Raw genomic sequence first — 7895 nt, forward strand, 5'->3', positions numbered from 1 at the left:
GACCATTTCGAGACTCCTCGTCATGTCCGTGATCACATCCGGGACTCCGAACAACCTTCGGTACATCAAAATGCATAAACTCATAATATAACTGTCATCGTAACCTTAAGCGTGCGGACCCTACGGGTTCGAGAACAATGTAGACATGACCGAGACATGTCTCTGGTCAATAACCAATAGCGGGACCTGGATGCCCATATTGGTTCCTACATATTCTACGAAGATCTTTATCGGTCAGACCGCATAACAACATACGTTGTTCCCTTTGTCATCGGTATGTTACTTGCCCAAGATTCGATCGTCGGTATCCAATACCTAGTTCAATCTCGTTACTGGCAAGTCTCTTTACTCGTTCCGTAATACATCATCTCACAACTAACATATTAGTTGTAATGCTTGCAAGGCTTATGTGATGTGTATTACCGAGAGGGCCCAGAGATACCTCTCCGACAATCGGAGTGACAAATCCTAATCTCGAAATACGCCAACCCAACATCGACCATTGGAGACACCTGTAGTACTCCTTTATAATCACCCAGTTACGTTGTGACGTTTGGTAGTACCCAAAGTGTTCCTCCGGTAAACGGGAGTTGCATAATCTCATAGTCATAGGAACATGTATAAGTCATGAAAAAAGCAATAGCAACATACTAAACGATCGGGTGCTAAGCTAATGGAATGGGTCATGTCAATCAGATCATTCTACTAATGATGTGACCTCGTTAATCAAATAACAACTCTTTGTTCATGGTTAGGAAACATAACCATCTTTGATTAACGAGCTAGTCAGGTAGAGGCATACTAGTGACACTATGTTTGTCTATGTATTCACACATGTATTATGTTTCCGGTAAATACAATTCTAGCATGAATAATAAACATTTATCATGATTATAAGGAAATAAATAATAACTTTATTATTGCCTCTAGGGCATATTTCCTTCAGTCTCCCACTTGCACTAGAGTCAATAATCTAGATTACACTGTAATGATTCTAACACCCATGGAGCCTTGGTGCTGATCATGTTTTGCTCGTGGAAGAGGCTTAGTCAACGGGTCTGCAACATTCAGATCCGTATGTATCTTGCAAATCTCTATGTCTCCCACCTGGACAAGATCCCGGATGGAGTTGAAGCGTCTCTTGATGTGTTTGGTCCTTTTGTGAAATCTGGATTCCTTTGCTAAGGCAATTGCACCAGTATTGTCACAAAAGATTTTCATTGGACCCGATGCACTAGGTATGACACCTAGATCGGATATGAACTCCTTCATCCAGACTCCTTCATTTGCTGCTTCCGAAGCAGCTATGTATTCCGCTTCACATGTAGATCCCGCTACAACGCTTTGTTTAGAACTGCACCAACTGACAGCTCCACCGTTTAATGTAAACACGTATCCGGTTTGCGATTTAGAATCGTCCGGATCAGTGTCAAAGCTTGCATCAACGTAACCTTTTACGATGAGCTCTTTGTCACTTCCATATACGAGAAACATATCCTTAGTCCTTTTCAGGTATTTTAGGATGTTCTTGACCGCTGTCCAGTGATCCATTCCTGGATTACTTTGGTACCTCCCTGCTAAACTTATAGCAAGGCACACATCAGGTCTGGTACACAGCATTGCATACATGATAGAGCCTATGGCTGATGCATAGGGAACATCTTTCATATTCTCTCTATCTTCTGCAGTGGTCGGGCATTGAGTCTTACTCAATTTCACACCTTGTAACACAGGCAAGAACCCTTTCTTCGCTTGATCCATTTTGAATTTCTTCAAAATTTTGTCAAGGTATGTGCTTTGTGAAAGTCCAATTAAGCGTCTTGATCTATCTCTATAGATCTTAATGCCTAATATGTAAGCAGCTTCACCGAGGTCTTTCATTGAAAAACTTTTATTCAAGTATCCCTTTATGCTATCCAGAAATTCTATATCATTTCCAATCAGTAATATGTCATCCACATATAATATCAGAAATGCTACAGAGCTCCCACTCACTTTCTTGTAAATACAGGCTTCTCCGAAAGTCTGTATAAAACCAAATGCTTTGATCACACTATCAAAACGTTTATTCCAACTCCGAGAGGCTTGCACCAGTCCATAAATGGATCGCTGGAGCTTGCACACTTTGTTAGCTCTCTTTGGATCGACAAAACCTTCTGGTTGCATCATATACAACTCTTCTTCCAGAAATCCATTCAGGAATGCAGTTTTTACATCCATTTGCCAAATTTCATAATCATAAAATGCGGCAATTGCTAACATGATTCGGACGGACTTAAGCATCGCTACGGGTGAGAAGGTCTCATCGTAGTCAATTCCTTGAACTTGCCGAAAACCTTTTGCGACAAGTCGAGCTTTGTAGATAGTAACATTACCATCAGCGTCAGTCTTCTTCTTAAAGATCCATTTATTCTCAATCGCTTGCCGATCATCGGGCAAGTCAACCAAAGTCCATACTTTGTTCTCATACATGGATCCCATCTCAGATTTCATGGCTTCTAACCACTTTGCGGAATCTGGGCTCACCATTGCTTCTTCATAGTTCGTAGGTTCATCATGATCTAGTAGCATGACCTCCAGAACAGGATTACCGTACCACTCTGGTGCGGATCTTACTCTGGTTGATCTACGAGGTTCAGTAGTATCTTGATCTGAAGTTTCATGATCATTATCATTGACTTCCTCACTAACTGGTGTAGGTGTCACTGAAACAGTTTTCTGTGATGAACTACTTTCCAGTAAGGGAGCAGGTACAGTTACCTCGTCAAGTTCTACTTTCCTCCCACTCACTTCTTTCGAGAGAAACTCCTTCTCTAGAAATGATCCATTCTTAGCAACGAATGTTTTGCCTTCGGATCTGTGATAGAAGGTGTACCCAACAGTTTCCTTTGGGTATCCTATGAATACACATTTCCCCGATTTGGGTTCGAGCTTATCAGGTTGAAGCTTTTTCACATAAGCATCGCAGCCCCAAACTTTAAGAAACGACAACTTTGGTTTCTTGCCAAACCATAGTTCATAAGGCGTCGTCTCAACGGATTTTGATGGTGCCCTATTTAACGTGAATGCGGCCGTCTCTAAAGCATATCCCCAAAATGATAGCGGTAAATCAGTAAGAGACATCATAGATCGCACCATATCTAGTAAAGTACGATTACGACGTTCGGATACACCATTACGCTGTGGTGTTCCGGGTGGCGTGAGTTGCGAAAACTATTCCACAGTTTTTCAAATGTACACCAAACTCGTAACTCAAATATTCTCCTCCACGATCAGATCGTAGAAACTTTATTTTCTTGTTACGATGATTTTCAACTTCACTCTGAAATTCTTTGAACTTTTCAAATGTTTCAGACTTATGTTTCATTAAGTAAATATACCCATATCTGCTTAAATCATCTGTGAAGGTGAGAAAATAACGATATCCGCCACGAGCCTCAATATTCATCGGGCCACATACATCGGTATGTATGATTTCCAACAAATCTGTTGCTCTCTCCATAGTACCGGAGAACGGTGTTTTAGTCATCTTGCCCAAGAGGCACGGTTCGCAAGTACCAAGTGATTCATAATCAAGTGGTTCCAAAAGTCCATCGGTATGGAGTTTCTTCATGCGCTTTATACCGATATGACCTAAACGACAGTGCCACAAATAAGTTGCACTTTCATTATCAACTCTGCATTTTTTGGCTTCAACATTATGAATATGTGTATTACTACTATCGAGATTCAATAAAAATAGACCACTCTTCAAGGGTGCATGACCATAAAAGATATTACTCATATAAATAGAACAACCATTATTCTCTGATTTAAATGAATAACCGTCTCGCATTAAACAAGATCCAGATATAATGTTCATGCTCAACGCTGGCACCAAATAACAATTACTTAGGTCTAATATTAATCCCGAAGGTAGATGTAGAGGTAGCGTGCCGACTGCGATCACATCGACTTTGGAACCGTTTCCCACGCGCATCGTCACCTCGTCCTTTGCCAGTGCCCGCTTATTCTGTAGTCCCTGTTTCGAGTTGCAAATATTAGCAACAGAACCAGTATCAAATACCCAGGTGCTACTGCGAGCTCTAGTAAGGTACACATCAATAACATGTATATCACATATACCTTTGTTCACCTTGCCATCCTTCTTATCCGCCAAATTCTTGGGGCAGTTCCGCTTCCAGTGACCAGTCTGCTTGCAGTAGAAGCACTCAGTTTCAGGCTTAGGTCCAGACTTGGGTTTCTTCTCTTGAGCAGCAACTTGCTTGCCGTTCTTCTTGAAGTTCCCCTTTTTCTTCCCTTTGCCCTTTTTCTTGAAACTAGTGGTCTTGTTAACCATCAACACTTGATGCTCCTTCTTGATTTCTACCTCCGCAGCTTTCAGCATTGTGAAGAGCTCGGGAATAGTCTTGTTCATCCCTTGCATATTATAGTTCATTACGAAGCTCTTGTAGCTTGGTGGCAGTGATTGGAGAATTCTGTCGATGACGCAATCATCCGGAAGATTAACTCCCAATTGAATCAAGTGATTATTATACCCAGACATTTTGAGTATATGCTCACTGACAGAACTGTTCTCCTCCATCTTGCAGCTATAGAACTTATTGGAGACTTCATATCTCTCAATCCGGGCATTTGCTTGAAATATTAACTTCAACTCCTGGAACATCTCATATGCTCCATGACGTTCAAAACGTCGTTGAAGTCCCGATTCTAAGCCGTAAAGCATGGCACACTGAACTATCGAGTAGTCATCAGCTTTGCTCTGCCAGACGTTCATAACATCTGGCGTTGCTCCAACAGCAGGCCTGGCACCCAGCGGTGCTTCCAGGACGTAATTCTTCTGTGCAGCAATGAGGATAATCCTCAAGTTACGGACCCAGTCCGTGTAATTGCTACCATCATCTTTCAACTTTGCTTTCTCAAGGAACGCATTAAAATTCAATGGAACAACAGCACGAGCCATCTATCTACAATCAACATAAACAAGCAAGATACTATCAGGTACTAAGTTCATGATAAATTTAAGTTCAATTAATCATATTATTTAAGAACTCCCACTTAGATAGACATCCCTCTAATCCTCTAAGTGATCACGTGATCCAAATCAACTAAACCATAACCGATCATCACGTGAGATGGAGTAGTTTTCAATGGTGAACATCGTTTATGTTGATCATATCTACTATATGATTCACGCTCGACCTTTCGGTCTCCGTGTTCCGAGGCCATATCTGCATATGCTAGGCTCGTCAAGTTTAACCTGAGTATTCTGCGTGTGCAAAACTGGCTTGCACCCGTTGTAGATGGACGTAGAGCTTATCACACCCGATCATCACGTGGTGTCTGGGCACGACGAACTTTGGCAACGGTGCATACTCAGGGAGAACACTTCTTGATAATTTAGTGAGAGATCATCTTATAATGCTACCGTCAATCAAAGCAAGATAAGATGCATAAAAAGATAAACATCACATGCAATCAATATAAGTGATATGATATGGTCATCATCATCTTGTGCTTGTGATCTCCATCTCCGAAGCACCGTCATGATCACCATCGTCACCGGCGCGACACCTTGATCTCCATCGTAGCATCGTTGTCGTCTCGCCAATCTTATGCTTCCACGACTATCACTACCGTTTAGTAATAAAATAAAGCATTACATCGCGATTGCATTGCATACAATAAAGCGACAACCATATGGCTCCTGCCAGTTGCCGATAACTCGGTTACAAAACATGATCATCTCATACAATAAAATTCAGCATCATGCTTTGACCATATCACATCACAACATGCCCTGCAAAAACAAGTTAGACGTCCTCTACTTTGTTGTTGCTTGTTTTACGTGGCTGCTACGGGCTTAAGTAAGAACCAATCTCACCTACGCATCAAAACCACAACGATAGTTTGTCAAATAGACTCCGTTTTAACCTTCGCAAGGACCGGGCGTAGCCATACTTGGTTCAACTAAAGTTGGAGAGACAGTCGCCCGCAAGCCATCTCTGTGCAAAGCACGTCGAGGGAACCGGTCTCGCGTAAGCGTACGCGTAAGGTTGGTCTGGGTCGTCTCGTCCAACAATACCGCCGAACCAAAATATGACATGCTGGTAGGCAGTATGACTTGTATCGTCCACAACTCACTTGTGTTCTACTCGTGCATATAACATCAACATCAATAACCAGGCTCGGATGCCACTGTTGGGTTTCGTAGTAATTTCAAAAAATTTCCTACGCACACGCAAGATCATGTGATGCATAGCAACGAGGGGAAGAGTATTGTCTACGTACCCTACGCAGACCGACTGCGGAAGCGATGACACGACGTAGAGGAAGTAGTCGTACGTCTTCACGATCCAACCGATCAAGCACCGAAACTACGGCACCTCCGAGTTCGAGCACACGTTCAGCTCGATGACGATCCCCGGACTCCGATCCAGCAAAGTGTCGGGGAAGAGTTCCGTCAGCACGACGGCGTGGTGACGATCTTGATGAACTACAGCAGCAGGGCTTCGCCTAAACTCCGCTACAGTATTATCGAGGAATATGGTGGCAGGGGGCACCGCACACGGCTAAGGAATCGATCACGTGGATCAACTTGTGTTAACTTGTGTGTTTAGAGGTGCCCCTGCCTCCGTATATAAAGGATCCAAGGGGGGGGGGTGCGGCCAGCCCTAGAGGAGGCGCGCAGGAGGAGTCCTACTCCTACCGGGAGTAGGACTCCCCTCCCGTTCCTTGTCCAACTAGGAGAGGTGGAGGGAGAGAAGGAAAGGGGGGGCGCCGCCCCTCCCTCCTTGTCCAATTTGGACTAGGGGGAGAGGGGGCGCGCGGCCTGCTGTGGCAGCCCCTTCCTCTTCTCCACATTAGGCCCATAAGGCCCATTAACCCCCCGGGGGGTTCCGGTAACCCCCCGGTGCTCCGGTTTTATCCGATACTCTTCCGGAACCCTTCCGGTGTCCGAATATTGTCATCCAATATATCAATCTTTACGTCTCGACCATTTCGAGACTCCTCGTCATGTCCGTGATCACATCCGGGACTCCGAACAACCTTCGGTACATCAAAATGCATAAACTCATAATATAACTGTCATCGTAACCTTAAGCGTGCGGACCCTATGGGTTCGAGAACAATGTAGACATGACCGAGACATGTCTCTGGTCAATAACCAATAGCGGGACCTGGATGCCCATATTGGTTCCTACATATTCTACGAAGATCTTTATCGGTCAGACCGCATAACAACGTACGTTGTTCCCTTTGTCATCGGTATGTTACTTGCCCGAGATTTGATCGTCGGTATCCAATACCTAGTTCAATCTCGTTACTGGCAAGTCTCTTTACTCGTTCCGTAATACATCATCTCACAACTAACATATTAGTTGTAATGCTTGCAAGGCTTATGTGATGTGTATTACCGAGAGGGCCCAGAGATACCTCTCCGACAATCGGAGTGACAAATCCTAATCTCGAAATACGCCAACCCAACATCGACCATTGGAGACACCTGTAGTACTCCTTTATAATCACCCAGTTACGTTGTGACGTTTGGTAGTACCCAAAGTGTTCCTCCGGTAAACGGGAGTTGCATAATCTCATAGTCATAGGAACATGTATAAGTCATGAAGAAAGCAATAGCAACATACTAAACGATCGGGTGCTAAGCTAATGGAATGGGTCATGTCAATCAAATCATTCTACTAATGATGTGACCTCGTTAATCAAATAACAACTCTTTGTTCATGGTTAGGAAACATAACCATCTTTGATTAACGAGCTAGTCAGGTAGAGGCATACTAGTGACACTATGTTTGTCTATGTATTCACACATGTATTATGTTTCCGGTAAATACAATTCTAGCATGAATAATAAACATTTATCATGATTATAA

Source organism: Triticum aestivum, chromosome 1A, assembly GCF_018294505.1.
Source record: "Triticum aestivum cultivar Chinese Spring chromosome 1A, IWGSC CS RefSeq v2.1, whole genome shotgun sequence".
Lineage (NCBI taxonomy): Eukaryota > Viridiplantae > Streptophyta > Magnoliopsida > Poales > Poaceae > Triticum > Triticum aestivum.